The 15000-nt window shown below is 39.0% G+C and overlaps 2 protein-coding genes across 2 annotated transcripts in view; one reads left to right on the top strand and one right to left on the bottom strand.

Annotated features, from left to right (window-relative positions):
* The window catches only part of LOC133644198 (lipoma-preferred partner homolog), a 214474-nt gene that overhangs the window by 68933 nt on the left and 130541 nt on the right, over positions 1 to 15000 (bottom strand). The window lies entirely within an intron of this gene.
* LOC133644195 (tumor protein 63-like) overlaps positions 97 to 15000 on the top strand; it is a 498490-nt gene continuing 483586 nt past the window's right edge. Inside the window, exon 1 of the mRNA XM_062038540.1 lies at positions 97 to 278. The gene's annotated coding sequence lies outside the window, so the exon portion shown is untranslated. The remainder of the gene's footprint in view (positions 279 to 15000) is intronic.

Below are 15000 nucleotides of genomic sequence, written 5' to 3' on the forward strand. Positions count from 1 at the left end.
CGCTAGTGATCCTTCTTGCGACTTCGGGTACTGCAGAAGAAGTGAACACACGCAGCAAGAGATTTTTTTGTCTTCCTTTTAACAAGGAGGGTATCTAAAATAAAACAGTTTTCTAAACTGGACTTTCAATGGAAGCAGGAGGTAATAATTAAAGGAATATCTCCATCGAAACAGAGACTTTTAAAACTGAAGAAAGAAAATAAGGAAGACTTTTATAAACAAGTTATCGATGCTTTTGGTCAGAAGGAGCTGCAAATGGACTCCATTTATAAGTACAGGTAAGACCATAATAACGTTTTTTTTAATTAAATGTGCTTTTCATGATGGTATGCTTACATCACACTCAAAGCGCACGCCTAAATTTTATGGATTCCTTTTGGTAAACGCCGGAGTGAGAAGAGGTTTTAAAATAATTACCGCATGCACGGCCATCCCGCCGGTTTCCGGTAAACGCAGGAGTGACAGGAGGTTTTAAATTAATTAACGCCCCTGCGGCTATTCAAGGAAATACGGTATGTTGAAATTGTAACTAATATTGATACTGTTGTTGATAATATTCATTTTTGTTTTACTACTTTTGGTTTGTTCTGTGTCGTGTTTGTGTCTCCTCTGAATTGCTCTGTTTATTGCACTTCTGAGTGTTGCTGGCTCGGGTTTGCTTTTGGAATTGGATTGCATTGTTATGGTATTGCTGTGTATTGTTTTGTTGGATTGATTAATTAAAAAATAAAATAAAAATAATAATAATAATAATAATTAAAAAAAAATATATTAAAAAAATAAATCGATTTTTTAAAAATGAGAATCGATTCTGAATCGCACAACGTGAGAATCGCGATTCGAATTCGAATCGATTTTTTCCCACACCCCTAATATATATATATATATATATATATATATATATATATATATATATATATATATATATATATATATATATATATATATATATATATATATATATATATATATATATATATATATATATAATCCGTTTTGTCATTTAACATCAATTAATATTGATGTTCATCAACATTTAACATTGTCACGTTATCGATGGGAAAATTTATTTTTAGACAATATGATTTGCCTGAAAATGGATTAGAAAGGAAAGATTTAAAAAAATGAAAATAAAAATAAATAAATAAAATAAAATTTACTTGGGACTTCCTGTGGGCCAGATTTTGGATGCTGGGGGGCCGGATCCGGCCCGCGGGCCGTAGTTTGGGGATCCCTGTTTTAGAGCGTTTCATTTATTCATTGCAACATTTTTGTCTTTTTTTAGGATCCATATGCAGGGTCTTACAGGGTCATTACGTTTTTAAGGTTGCAGAATTTTGGAGGAAAGTTGTGCCAAATCCATCCTAAATCGAATGTCTACTGTAGAGGACGCTGATTCCGCGGAATATACAAAATAAGTCCAATAGTGAAGGGAGATGTCCTTAGCCTTCTGGAAATGTGGCCCCTAAAACAATTCCCTTAAACATGCCTGCCTTAGACCCTCGACGTGAACGTGTAGTCTCGCAAGCTACTTTTGGTACCGTCTTGCAGAGTTAGGATAAAAATAATAACCGGAAGAATGAAAGCGTCGTGTTGAAAGAGGCAGGTCGGGGCCGAGGGCGTTTGGAGACAGCGGTGGTAGGGGGTTAGGGGGGCGTGGAGGTGCGTCTTTTAAGGCGTCAGTTCCTGGTTGTGACATGTGCAGGAGCATCTAAAAGCAAACTCCTTAGAGGCTGCTGAGGGCGACCTCGCTCGTATGCAAACGAGCCGCGGAAGACAACGTGCAAAGCGGGGTTATTAATAACCGTTAGGGGTGTAACGGTACGTGTAGTTGTATTGAACCGTTTCGGTTCGGAGGTGTACCGAACGAGTTTCCACACGGACATATTAAGTAGCGTACCGTAGGGATGATGTTTGATAAGAAATTATCGAGTTCGAGCCTATTATCGAATCCTCTTATCGAACCGATTCCTTATCGATTCTCTTATGGAGTCCAGATAGGTTGTTGTATATGGAAAAAAACACACAATATTTGGTTTAACAAAAGCTCACTTTTATTATATAATAAAAAAAATAAAATCTAATAAATAAATAAATAAATATTGACTGTTACCCACCTAAAAAAATAAAATAAAATAAATAAATATTGACTGTTGTTACCCAAAGTATATTAAGTGTTGATTTTTCAGAGAAACAAATATATACAGTAACACAAAAACAAGCTGTCTCTGTGATCACTATAGGTGTATAAATAATAATATAGTGTTAAATAAAATCAGTACCTTGGGCACAAAACTGAAAATAATACAGCTCTCCAAAAAGTGCACTTCTGCTGCTATTGGAACATAACTGTTTGTTATGATGCTTTGACATTTTTGCACTTTATTTCTTTATTGAAAGAAAATTCTATGAAGAGAAAAGTTGTTTACAAATGTGGTTACAATGCTAAAAAATAAAAAGTTAAAGCTAAAAAAGAAATACACTTTATTGAGTTAACATTATTTCTTTATAGTGGGAAAAATGTTACGAGCTAGAGAATATAACAACTACACTACCCAGCATGCAACGGGAGTGACGAGCATGCGCGGTAGCCCCGAAAAGTGTTGCATGTTGCCACGCTGTGAAAGTAAACGTCAAGAATTCAGCCAACACGCCTCGTCTGCATTATTTATAATTAGACAGACAACACATCTACAGTGTGATTTTGTACCGTTTACAAGGAAAGAAAAACAAAAGTTGAAAAAGGGAGATGTGTTGTATATATATGTATGTGCTGCGGTTGCTTTAAGAAGGTTGCGACAGCTGCCGTAAAGTAGGTGCGTTGCTAGCCTGGTTGCTATGTTTCCGGTTGGTGGTAAAAGTGTTGGTCATGTGTTTGTACCCTGCTCAAATCTCTCAGTAAAGTTATTCGATGGATTATAGCTTTTGTTTTGAACTTTATTACACCTTGGAGCGCTTTTTCCTGTCCATTGTTTTCCTGCTTTCGCTATCTGCGCCTAATGACTGAGCTACGTGACGTCATTTATTGTGATGTCCCACGGAGCATTTCTGGTCGGGACGGGATTCGAATAAAGAATCAACTCTTTTCCTTTACTATAGTGGTCTCGATAACGGGTACCGGTTCTCAAAAAGGGATTCGAGTCCGAGGACTCGGTTCTTTTCTTATCAAACAACCGGGAAAAACGGTTTCGAGTATCATCCCTAGCGTAACGCACGTTGTGTAAACAATGCACACCGAGGCACAACACACGGCATGCTAGCAGCTAACGGGCTAGGATAGACTGACCATACGTCCTCTTTTCACCGGACATGTCCTCTTTTGCGGAGCTGTCAGGGCGGAGTTTCTTAAATGCCTCAAATGTCCGGCATTTTGAGTTAGGGTTGCGTGTATTTTCAATGTACGTTCAGGGTTAAGAAGGGGTTAAAAACAAAACAAATTGTGCGCGCAGCAGCATTGGTGAGAGAGGGGCAGAGACAGAGAGAGAGAGTTATGATAAACGCGCATGCGTCGCCAGGCTCTGCTTTTTATCCATAGATTTAATTATTTATTATCTATAGCAGGGGTGTCAAAAGTGTGCATTTGCGGCCCACAGCTAATGTTTTAAAGGCCCACGGCACATTCTAAAAACACTATTCAAATAAACAAAAACATAACAAAAGTGAAATAAAAAAGCTTAAAGGTTAAATGTAATTTAGAAAAAGTTGCAATGTTGACTAATAAAACAAAGCTGTTTTTTTTTTCTTTTCAAACTGTCATTGCTCAAAACATAATATTGAATCATAATCAACGTTATTATGAATTATTGACCCATCCAAGGTTCCCATTACTTCACATCAAATATCGCACTAAGAAGAATATTTTTGGTGGAAGATTTTGCAAATTTGGTAAATAAATAACGAGGGATGTCCGATAATGGCTTTTTTGCCGATATTCCGATATTGTCCAACTCTTAATTACCGATATCAACCGATACTGATATATACAGTTGTGGAATTAACACATTATTATGCCTAATTTGGACAACCAGGTATGGTGAAGATAAGGTACTTTTTAAAAAAATGAATCAAATAAAATAAGATAAATACATTAAAAACATTTTCTTGATTAAAAAAGAAAGTAAAACAATATAAAAACAGTTACATAGAAACTAGTAATTAATGAAAATGAGTAAAATTAACTGTTAAAGGTTAGTATTGATTGATTGATTGATTGATTGAAACTTTTATTAGTAGATTGCACAGTACAGTACATATTCCGTACAATTGACCACTAAGTGGTAACACCCCAATAAGTTTTTCAACTTGTTTAAGTCGGGGTTCACGTTAATTAATTCATGTTAAAAAAAAAAAAAAGCACTATTAGTGGAGCAGCAGCACGCACAATCATGTGTGCTTACGGACTGTATCCCTTGCAGACTGTATTGATATATATTGATATATAATGTAGGAAGCAGAATATTAATAACAGAAAGAAACAACCCTTTTGTGTGAATGAGTGTAAATGGGGGAGGGAGGTTTTTTGGGTTGGTGCACTAATTGTAAGTGTATCTTGTGTTTTTTATGTGGATTTAATAAAAAAAATAATAAAAATAAAAAAACGATAACGATAATAAAAAAAACGATACCGATAATTTCCGATATTACATTTTAAAGCATTTATCGGCATTTCTCTAGTTTGAACATCAAATATGTTGTCTTTGTAGCATATTCAACTGAATATGGGTTGAAAAGGATTGTATTCCGTTTATATTTACATCTAACACCATTTCCCAACTCATATGGAAACGGGGTTTGTACACTGACAATAAAGATATATTCTATTCTATTCTCAAACTTCTGTGACTGACCCCGTTACCTCGGCTGATCTGACTGCGGCCGGGGCCGGAGGAGGAACGTCTTCCAAGATTCCTCATCAACATTTCATGTCTCATGAATTATGACGACTGCTCCAGCTGACATTTACCACTTCTTTTTTTTTCTCCCACCGCCCAAACAAAAGGCGCTGCTACTGTACAAAATGACGTGTCATTTCAAAACATTTCAAATCACATCGTACTTGCCCGCGTGCGGCAGAAGCCACTTTAGTATAAATATTGATCGGATATTAAAATGCATCCGTACAGTAAGTAGGGGAACACGAAGGAATCAAACACACACACGGGGAAAAAAAAAAAGAAAAAACGACCTCATCACTAATTGTAAATAATGCAAACGTCTTCTCTGGCTTTTTTAATTATTCATCTTTATGTCCTGCTTTTGCTTGACACTGACAACATATTGTTAGCATGCGAGGGAACGTGTCTTATTAGAATGACGCACACACACACACACACCTACGCACCACCTAAGTGGATTAAAGATGACGGATGATGACATTTGTAAAAAAAAAAAAAGGAAGAAAAAAAGGCTGGTTAGATTCCCACATTCTAATCCACGGCTTTAAAACGCTCGCCCTTTTTTGTTTATAATTTTTTTTTTTTAACAAAAAATTGCTATCATTTTTGCCCCCGACGGGTCCCCGGCGAGACGGCGTGGTCGGCCGTGACATCACAGAGCAGCGGCAGCGCGTAACCATAATTCGATTGGACGACGCCCCCTCCCTCTTGGACCGACACGGCGGCGGGGGGGACTTCATCAAAGACGTGGAGTGATACTGGAACTCTGCGAAGGAGGAAAAGACGCTCCGGTCGGGTCGGCGGGCGCCAGATCACAGCCGCGCTTTGATTCGTCTCGCTAATTAGCGGCCTCGGGGGCTCCACGAGCACCGGATCGCTCCCGGCCGACACCCCGTAAAAAAAGTGAGGGTCTTACTGTTTCTTAACCGTTGTTGTCAAAAAATACATGTTCATTAGCGGTACTCAGTTGTAATCAGTGTTGGGACTTTGTAACGCGTTACTGTAACGCCGTTGTTCACGCACGTGATTTGACCACAATGAAAAAGACTGAAAAAATTTCCGGGGGTCTGGAGGACGAAGGCCCCCAGCCAGGACCAGGGCGTCACGCCCTGGTGGGGGGACAAGGGGGGCAACGCCCCCCGAAGCTCCTGGTTTTACACCAGTTGAACATGCTAAAATGAACAAAGACAGCACCATTTGAAGAAAATATTTGAGTGTTTAAAGCAGGGGTCACCAACCTTTTTGAAAGCAAGAGCTACTTTTTGGGTACTGATTAATGCGAAGGGCTACCAGTTTGATACACGCTTAAATCAATTGCCAGAAATAGCCAATTTGCTCAATTTACCTTTAACTCTATGTTATTAAAGGCCTACTGAAATGATTTTTTTTAATTTAAACGGGAATAGCAGATCCATTCTATGTGTCATACTTGATCATTTCGCGATATTGCCATATTTTTGCTGAAAGGATTTAGTAGAGAAAATCGACGATAAAGTTCGCAACTTTTGCTCGCTGATAAAAAAAAGCCTTGCCTGTAGCGGAAGTAGCGTGACGTCACAGGAGCTAGTATTCCTCACAATTCCCCGTTGTTTACAATGGAGCGAGAGAGATTCGGACCGAGAAAGTGATGATTACCCCATTAATTTGAGCGAGGATGAAAGATTCGTAGATGAGGAACGTTACAGTGAAGGACTTGAGAGACAGTGATGGACGTATCTTTTTTCGCTCTGACCGTAACTTAGGTACAAGCTGGCTCATTGGATTCCACACTCTCCTTTTTATATTGTGGATCACGGATTTGTATTTTAAACCACCTGGGATACTATATCCTCTTGAAAATGAGAGTCGAGAACGCGAAATGGACATTCAGTGCCTTTTATCTCCACGACAATACATCGGCGAAATGCTTTAGCTACGAGCTAACGTGATAGCATCATGCTTTAACTGCATATAGAAACAAAATAAATAAACCCCTGACTGGAAGGATAGATAGAAAATCAACAATACTATTAAACCATGGACATGTAAATACACGGTTAATGATTTCCAGGCTGGCGAAGGTTAACAATGCTGTGCTAACGACGCCATTGAAGCTAACTTAGCAACCAGACCTCACAGAACTATGTACTCTCTCCTTTTTCTATTGTGAATCACGGATTTGTATTTTAAACCACCTCGGATACTATATCCTCTTGAAAATGAGAGTCGAGCACGCGAAATGGACATTTAAAGTGACTTTTATCTCCAAGACAATACATCGGTGACACACTTAGCTACTTAACTAGCGCGATAGCATCGTTCTCAAATGAAGATAGAAACAAAATAAATAAACCTCTGACTGGAAGGATAGATAGAAAATCAACAATACTATTGAACCGTGGACATGTAAATACACGGTTAATGCTTTCCAGGCTGGCGAAGGTTAACAATGCTGTGCTAACGACGCCATTGAAGCTAACTTAGCAACCAGACCTCACAGAACTATGTACTCTCTCCTTTTTCTATTGTGAATCACGGATTTGTATTTTAAACCACCTCGGATACTATATCCTCTTGAAAATGAGAGTCGAGAACGCGAAATGGACATTTAAAGTGACTTTTATCTCCAAGACAATACATCGGTGACACACTTAGCTACTGAGCTAGCGCGTAGCATCGTTCTCAAATGAAGATAGAAACAAAATAAATAAACCTCTGACTGGAAGGATAGATAGAAAATCAACAATACTATTAAACCGTGGACATGTAAATACACGGTTAATGCTTTCCAGGCTGGCGAAGGTTAACAATGCTGTGCTAACGACGCCATTGAAGCTAACTTAGGCAACCAGACCTCACAGAACTATGTACTCTCTCCTTTTTCTATTGTGAATCACGGATTTGTATTTTAAACCACCTCGGATACTATATCCTCTTGAAAATGAGAGTCGAGCACGCGAAATGGACATTTAAAGTGACTTATCTCCAAGACAATACATCGGTGACACACTTAGCTACTGAGCTAGCGCGTAGCATCGTTCTCAAATGAAGATAGAAACCCATCAACAGCCGTGCTCACCTGCATTCAGCGATCAACGGCACGACGAAGGACTTCATCCGTGGATTTGGCGGCAAGCATCGGCTAGGCGTAGTAAGTAGTCCTTGTTGTGTTGCTGTAAGTATTGTAATGCCACGCAGTGGAGAAGGAGTCACACAGACGAGGAAGCGCTGCTCAATCGCTTTATTAAAAAGCGGTAACTGGTTGTAGTTCAAAAAAGTAACGCACACACATACACGAGCTGCTGTTAGCCAAAACTCACGCTCACACAAGTTCTCCGCCAACTCACTCACGCATGCGCGTTCCCCAAACCCTTAAAGACAGTACACTAATGCAAATATCACAGATATTACAGTATTGTACTTAGCCGCTAAGACACCGATCGATCCCACCTACAACTTTCTTCTTTGCAGTCTCCATTGTTCATTAAACAAATTGCAAAAGATTCACCAACACAGATGTCCAGAATACTTTTCTATCGGGTCCGATGGGGTCCAACCACTTCCGTTGCTTTTGTGACGTCACGCGCATAAATCATATCCAAAGGAGTTTTTCAACCGGAAGTGTGGCGGGAATTTTAAAATGTCACTTTATAAGTTAACCCGGCCGTATTGGCATGTGTTGCAATGTTAAGATTTCATCATTGATATATAAACTATCAGACTACATGGTTGGTAGTAGTGGCTTTCAGTAGGCCTTTAATAATAATTAATGGTATTTATCTTTGTGGAAACACTGATCATCTTAATGATTTCTCACAATAAATATATATAGAAACAGATAAATATCAACATGCAACACTTTATTTTTATATTTTCTCCAAGTGCACATTTTTCAAATTGAACATTTTCAAACGATCACTTCTGAGACAGTCTTGTGAAATCACAATATCCCATTTTAACTAGCTAGCCACTAACATTTTTTAACAAATCATGAATTACTTTGCACCATGTTTGTACAAATAATAACTCATGTAAAATACAAAAGTCAACTCTCTAATTTTTAAATAAATCATGTCACACTTTGAACATCTGGGGCCGTACTTATCAAGCTTCTTAGAATTACTCCTAAGAAGTCTGCTAAGAGTTGACTTAAGAGTAAATAAATTCTTCGCTGAAAGCTGCACTTAAAAGTGAGTTATCGAGCGTCTTACTCACACTTTCAGCGAAGTGTAGGACTGAATCTTAAGTGTCACACTCAGAGCTGAATTACGACATTACTATGTGCCGTAAACACAATTTTAGGTGACGTCATTTCTGTGTCCATAGAAATGACCAATCACGGAAGGGAATCCGTTGTCTAAGAATAAAGAAATATCTTGGAAATATTTAAGTGGACAATGGGAGTGTATATTTTGACAATAAACTACAAAATAATACAAAACAAACTAGTCCCCGCCGGCACTCACGCTACCGCTCCCTCTCTTCTATCGCCCACACACTCACTGACGTCACTCACCTCACGGCCACACACATACGCTACTGTCATAACATTTTCTTTCCAATTCATTAATTAGGCAACTAATTTGAAACTGGTGTGGGGTGGGCTCTGTAATATACTAGCCCACTGCAGACACATGCAGAAATCAACAAGGAATCGAAAAGTATTAAATCTGTGACAAAAATTAATATCCGCTCTGTCTAAACCAGGGGTCGGCAACCCAAAATGTTGAAAGAGCCATATTGGACCAAAAAATAAAATAAAAATCTGTCTGGAGCCGCAACAAATTAAAAGCCATATTACATACAGATAGTGTGTCATGAGATATAAATTGAGTTAAGATGACTTAAAGGAAACTAAATGACCTCAAATAAAGCTACAAATGAGGCATAATGCTGCTATATGTACATATAGCTAGCCTAAATAGCATGTTAGCATCGATTAGCTTGCAGTCATGCAGTGACCAAATATGTCTGAGTAGCACTCCACACAAGTCAATAACATCAACAAAACTCACCTTTGTGCATTCATGCACAACGTTAAAAGTTTGGTGGACAAAATGAGACAGAAAAAGAAGTGGCATAAAACACTTCCTAGAAAGTCGGAGAAAGTTATACTTGTAAACAAACTACGGTGAGTTCAAGGACCGCCAAAATTAGTAGGACAAAACTGCGCTCGCCAAATACTCAAATCAGTGAAGCTGAAGCATGTTTAAGATAAAACAGTGTGCTTTATAACAATTAGGGAGGTTTGCGTCATGTTTGTCCTCCTACGGACACCATATGAAACAAAAACTTTTTTTTTTTCCTCATCTTTTTCCATTTTTCATACATTTTTAAAAAAGCTCCAGAGAGCCACTAGGGCGGCGCTAAAGAGCCACATGCGGCTCTAGAGCCGCGGGTTGCCGACCCCTGGTCTAAACGATACCGTTTGATCAGCTGCTCGTCATCAAAAAAAAACAAAACATTGTTCCGTTCCCTGAACGTTGGCGCACGTCTCTCTGGCCTCAGTGCCATCCCCTGCTGGCAACTCCTAACCACTTAAGACACCTCTGAAGGTCTCTTAAATATCGTGGAGAGTAGGAGTGATTCTTAGACTTAAGAACGTTGATAAAAAAGCTTTTATTCTTAAGTTTGAGAGTAGGACTAAATTTCGCAAATTCTCAGGACTTAAGTGTAAAATGGCACTCTAAGAAGCTTGATAAGTACGGCCCCTGGACACCAAATCTGTTATCTGTTTCTTTGTCAGTTTAGTGAAGACCAAGTCTTTCAAATATTTTCTTGGATTTTCAAATTCTATTTGAGTTTTGTCTCTCTTAGAATTAAAATGTCGAGCAAAGCGGGACCAGCTTGCTAGTAAATAAATAACATTTAAAAATAGAGGCAGCTCACTGGTAAGTGCTGCTATTTGAGCTATTTTTAGAACAGGCCAGCGGGCTACTCATCTGGGGCCGTACTTATCAAGCTTCTTAGAGTGCCATTTTACACTTAAGTCCTGAGAATTTGCGAAATTTAGTCCTACTCTCAAACTTAAGAATAAAAGCTTTTTATCAACGTTCTTAAGTCTAAGAATCACTCCTACTCTCCACGATATTTAAGAGACCTTCAGAGGTGTCTTAAGTGGTTAGGAGTTGCCAGCAGGGGATGGCACTGAGGTGAGAGATTCGTGCGCGAACGTTCAGGGAACGGAACAATGTTTGTTTTTTTTTGATGACGAGCAGCTGATCAAACGGTATCGTTTAGACAGAGCGGATATTATTTTTGTCACAGATTTAATACTTTTCGATTCCTTGTTGATTTCTGCATGTGTCTGCAGTGGGCTAGTATATATAGAGCCACCCACACCAGTTTCAAATTAGTTGCCTAATTAATGAATTGTAAAGAAAATGTTTATGACAGTAGCGTATGTGTGTGGCCCTGAGGTGAGTGACGTCAGTGAGTGTGTGGGCGATAGAAGAGAGGGAGCGGTAGCGTGAGTGCCGGCGGGGACTAGTTTGTTTTGTATTATTTTGTAGTTTATTGTCAAAATATACACTCCCATTGTCCACTTAAATATTTCCAAGATATTTATTTATTCTTAGACAACGGATTCCCTTCCGTGATTGGTCATTTCTATGGACACAGAAATGACGTCACCTAAAATTGCGTTTACGGCACATAGTAATGTCGTAATTCAGCTCTGAGTGTGACACTTAAGATTCAGTCCTACACTTGGCTGAAAGTGTGAGTAAGACGCTTGATAACTCACTTTTAAGTGCAGCTTTCAGCGAAGAATTTATTTACTCTTAAGTCAACTCTTAGCAGACTTCTTAGGAGTAATTCTAAGAAGCTTGATAAGTACGGCCCCTGGTCCTTACGGGCTACCTGGTGCCCGCGGGCACCGCGTTGGTGACCCCTGGTTTAAAGATATGAAAACATCATTAATAGAACATACATAACCCAATTATCCTAATGAATCACTGTATATGGTTCAGTCCCAACAGTATTTAGTCACTAATATTTACATCTTGTGTTCATTTCACATCCACATTGATCAGTGTTATTATCTACAGTTTATTTACAGTATTACCACATTACTTCAGTTCATGTAATGTAAACATTTCATTCTTTTCGCCAAAATAGGATATACAATTATGAAAATAATTCAACATGTTTAGTATTGTTTACTCATATTTGAAAATAGGTAATAATAATAATGTGAGGACACTGACATATTGCATGAAACAAGTGTGAAAATGTTTACCTTCAAGATTGTTACACCACTGACAATAGTTTCAACAGACTACATAAGAACTTAATATTACAAAATAGTATTATATGCAAATTTATTTCAAATAAATTGTTAACTGGAATCAATAATGCGACTCTTTGAATTTCTGTAATTTCATAATATATTTTCACGTGGCTTTTTATTTTTAGAAAAATCCATTTATATTTCGCAAAGCAATAATTGGTTAATATTTAAAATCAAATCAAATCAAATCAACTTTATTTATAAAGCACATTTAAAATTTACCACAGGGGTAGCCAAAGTGCTGTACAATGGGCAGGTGAAAAATAATACGAGAACCGAGCAAACAACACAACACAAACAGAACACGATAAAAAAAAAATAATATAAAAACATAAAAACATAAAAACAGGTTCACAGCAGGTGTATTATGGGGCGCCATTGCAGGATGGGTATCACTCAGTGTTAAAAGCCATGGAATAAAAGTATGTATTTAAGAGAGATTTAAAAACAGGAAGAGAGGAGGCTTGTCTAACACTAAGAGGTAGGTCGTTCCAGGGGCTTGGGAGCAGCAGCGGCGAAAGCTCTGTCACCTCTAAGCTTCAGCCTTGTGTCCGGGACCGTCAGTAGCAGCTGATCGGCTGATCTTAGGGATCGGGTGGGGCAGTAAGGCTGAAGGAGGTCGGAGAGATATGTTGGCGCGAGGTTGTTTAGACATTTAAAAACAAATAAAAGGAGTTTAAAATTGATTCTGTAACGCACAGGGAGCCAGTGAAGGGACGCTAATATAGGGGTGATGTGCTCGCGTCTGCGGGTCTGTGTTAGCAGACAAACATGCGTATTTCGCAAGCAAATATTTTTTTAGCTTACCTCATTATTAACACCCTGTCTGCAACTGAAGTGGGCGGATCTTTCCTCTCCATGTCTACGGCAGTTTAAACAAAAGATGAAGTCCGTAAGGTTTGGCTCACTTTCGGTTGACATCCAAAAGTACCAGCTAGTGAAAAGTTAGTTTTCCTTGCTTCAAGTTGTTTCATATGTTTTTGGCGTTTTGCATGTACTTCCAAAGCCTTGAAACCTCGTGATCCATAGTCAATATTATCATGACACCACGTGCACAAAACCTTTCCGGGACGATCGATTTCCGAATAAAATCACCGAACAAAGTCGTAACTTCCTTCTTCCCAACAGTATCAGTGATTTCCCTTTCCATCCAGTCCCATCGGAACTTATTTTTGACATGTTTATCCATTTCTTTTACTCGTAAAGCGTCCTTTCTCTCGAGAACCGACATTGTTTACATATGGAAAATGGCCGTAATAACCATTATGAATGATGACGTTATTAACGTCATCATTCATAACAGATGTCCTGATTGGTCACAAGGAACATATCGACCAATCAACTACGGCGTAATACAAACTACGTCTCGAATCTTGATTTAGGGTCGGAAAAAAAAACGGAAAAAACGGGAGATCATTTTTTCCCCCCCCCCCCGAGATTAAAAAGACGGAATTCCGACTTTAGACGGAAAAATCACATGCCTGGTTGTTAGAATAATTGTTTCTAAATTATCACAAAAATGTGTATTACATTGAGTCCCGACAAGAAGACAAAAGCTGTCTTTGAAACCTGCCAAGAGTAAGGCTCGTAAAACTCCACTGTTAGGGGGGGGAGGGGAGCAAGATGAAGGTGTTCCTATTTTCTCTCATGTATGGTAATCAACAGAAAGATATTGTTCTAACCCAAGGACTTCAAAGCGGAGAGAACTAAGGATCTGCCCAATTTCCAGACGACCTCTTTTTGAAGTATTTTACAAACTCTTTTTGAACTATTTTATGGAACTCTTTTTGAACTATTTTACGACCTCTTCTTTTGGACTATTCGTTAACCAAAGGCAACGCTGTTTACGACCCACTTCCCTCTGAAGTGGAAGCGGTGGTCAGGTGGTCGGAGAAAGTCACATAAAGAAGGAGTGCAATCTTTTGGGAGAGCGTGCTGGAGACTGTACAAAAGTAGAGTGTGTCCAGGCGTTTCTCCTCAATTGAGTCCAAATTGAATTCTGTCTCTGTTTAATTATTTGCCTCTTGTCTTGTTAATAGATGTCATCAGTGTTTGAACCTGACAGCCCTTATTTTCGGCGGTAACGAGTAGTCTACACGTTATTTTTTTATATTCAGTAACTCACATACCGTTACTACATGATGCGTTACTTTGTTATTTTACGTTATTTTTTATATGGTATCGGCTAGGAAGTGAGAAGATCTGAGTGTGTTTTATTGGAGAGCTGCGGTGTCGTACTTCTGATTCTTCCTGTGTCACAAGAGGCGCGGTGTATGTGTGTGTGTGGGGCGGAGGGGGGTGGGGGGCGTGTCTATGTTTACTAACAAGACATCATGGCGGAGCCGAAGCTGAGTTTCTTAACATGGAGATATTCTCACTAATTTTCTTTTGTCGAGCACAAAGAAAAGAACATTTTAGCTAAATGTAAGGTGTGTCTTGGATCAACGATCCTATCTACTGCCCAAAACATCAATTCAAATCTGCTGAAACAGCTACAAAAGCAACATGCTTCGACGAAGCTAGTAAAGAGAGACACACTTCACCTAAGGATTTTAACGGAGGGACTGCTAGCCAGGACAACATTGATAGAGTCATCGCAGCGTATGTGCTAGAAGACATGCAGGCTACTTCTACAGTGGAGTCACCCGCTTTCAGGCAGCTAATTAGCGGCCTTGGGGGCTCCACGAGCACCAGATCGCTCCCGGCCGACACGCCCTAAAAAAGTAATCAGTGTTGGGACTAACGCGTTATTTTCGGCGGTAACTAGTAGTCTAACGCGTTATTTTTTATATTCAGTAACTCAGTTACCGTTATTACGTGATGCGTTACTGCGTT

Source organism: Entelurus aequoreus, linkage group LG27, assembly GCF_033978785.1.
Source record: "Entelurus aequoreus isolate RoL-2023_Sb linkage group LG27, RoL_Eaeq_v1.1, whole genome shotgun sequence".
Classification (NCBI taxonomy): Eukaryota; Metazoa; Chordata; class Actinopteri; order Syngnathiformes; family Syngnathidae; genus Entelurus; species Entelurus aequoreus.